The sequence below is a fragment of the Chrysemys picta genome, chromosome 8 (assembly GCF_011386835.1).
Source record: "Chrysemys picta bellii isolate R12L10 chromosome 8, ASM1138683v2, whole genome shotgun sequence".
Classification (NCBI taxonomy): Eukaryota; Metazoa; Chordata; order Testudines; family Emydidae; genus Chrysemys; species Chrysemys picta.
This window is the reverse complement of record NC_088798.1, coordinates 103,919,204-103,921,442: the sequence shown is the minus strand read 5'-3', so window position 1 is coordinate 103,921,442 and position 2,239 is coordinate 103,919,204.

Genomic DNA, 2,239 nt, shown 5'->3' with positions numbered 1-2,239 from the left:
AGGGGGGCGGCCGCCCCAGCATGCCGGGGAGACGGCCCGGCCCAGGACGCGCCACTGCCCCTGGGGAAGCGGTGACAGGAACCTCCCCGCCTCTGGCGACCGAACGCCGGGAAGAACCCGGCCGCCGCACCGGAAGTGCCTCCCCGTCCACAAGCACTTCCGGGGTCAGAGCACGCCCAACGGCCTCACGCCTTCCGGCGTCCGGGCGTTAGAGGGAAGCGTCGTGTCGCCAGGGGGGCGGGGCGGAGGCGTCAACTAAGAGCGGGAAAAGCGGACATGGGCAGGGCCGGGGTCCCTGGGAAGGAGTGAGGGGGAGGAGAGGCCCCATTGGGGTGGATGGGGAACACCCCCCCCGACAGGCGGGCGCTTTTGCCCGGGTTGGCCCCACGCCCCAGGTGCTGTGAGCTGTCCGTTGGCCCAGGACCCCATGTGCTCCTCCCACCTGCTCAGTGGGGCCGGCCATGCCACCAGCCTGCTGGGCGGAAGGCCTCCTGCCGCCATGGCTTGTCTGGAAAGGCCTGTGCCTCGTGCCATCCCCGTCAAGACGGACGCTGCCTCCCTCCCAGGCGTGAGAAGCGAAAGAGGCCTGGCTGACTGGCGCCCTACAACAACAGCACTGCATATGGATTCCAGCAGGCACAGCTGCTCCAGCCTTTGCCCCAGCTCTGGCCAGGGAAGCTGCTGGTGAGGTTTTTAAACCCAAGGGGCCACCTGTTGGGCAGTTTGTCCCCTGTCTGGGACTGAGACAAAACCAGATGTGGATTTGTGCCGTATCGGATGTTGGAGACACCATTTTGAGGAGTTTCAGAGTAGCAGCCGTGTTAGTCTGTATCCGTAAAAAGAACAGGAGTACTTGTGGCACCTTAGAGACTAACAAATTTATTAGAGCATAAGCTTTGCTCCACTGTGTGACCTCCCTCACCATGCAGGTGAGGTCACGGAAGCAGGGCAGTGTATTCCTCAAAATGGCACCCCCCCCATGTGGCATGGTGGGGGGGGGGGGGTAGGTCACGCTAGCAGGGGCCCAGGCCATTCCTGGAATTACCAAATGTCTTGTATTCTCGGAATGTATGAGTGGCCACCCTAGCAATCACCAAAGCTCCTAATTCACAAGATCCTCTCCCCACAGTTCACACAACCACTCCCAATTTCATCCCAACTTGCACAGTCACTCCTGCCTCATTGCAGCCATCACAGCCAGTTCCTGCTCTTACTCCAAATGACACATCCAGTCCAAAGTGTTTTTTCAACTGCCATAACGACTCCCAACTGACACGACTCTATCACAAGAGCTTATTATCATGTATTACTTGTATTACCATAGTGCCTAAGAACCCCAGTCATTGACCAGGTTGGTGCTGTACAAACAGAACAAAAGGATAATCGCTGCTCCCTGATCCTAATGTGCCCCCCCACACCTAACTGACATAGCCATTGCCAACTCACACCCCAACTGCCACAGCCACCCTGTATTCCATCTCTCTCTACCACAAAGAATGCCTGTCAGCTGTGAAACAGCAGAGTAAAACAAGAACCAGATTTATTCTAGTTATAAGCTTGACAGAGAGAACTATCTCACAGCTCCCCCAGAAGGGGAATAGGGGAACTGATAACCTCAGAGAGCTCTATATGTACAACTCTCTCTCTCTGATCATTAATTCAGACACTTTCCAAGAGCTGCCTGAAAGCAGGGTACCCTCTTGGTACTATTTAGTGGGTCTGCTTCTGGTTTTGGTTTTATTTGTTTATATCTATTTATATATTTTACAGGCATTCCACCTCTAATGATACAGAAATCCAACCCTCATCCATCCCAGAAGTATAAATGCATATCAAATCTGAGCATTAGAATAAGGGCTCCTTTCATTTAATAAAATCAGCTGCTAGTGAGATGACTGCAAGTATTAAATCTGAGGGCAGTTATCCTGCTGAAATTCTGCAGCTGTTGACCTGTTGTGTATGTGTAATTGGTGGCAAACTGTTCTGTATTGAGTATGATACAGCCTGCTTTAAGATCCTGTACAGTCCTATAAATTCCACAAATTGATCCCAGAACAATGTAGGGCCATTAGATATTGTATATCATTATTTTAGTGGAGGAAAGGCTGACTGAGTTCACTGGGCTGACCTGTAAATATTTTCATAAATATAGGAAACAAGTGAAAGTGTCTTCTTTGAAAGAAAGTACTACATTTTGCACATTGTGCTTAGCTAAGTTTCTCATTCTGTATATGCTGTC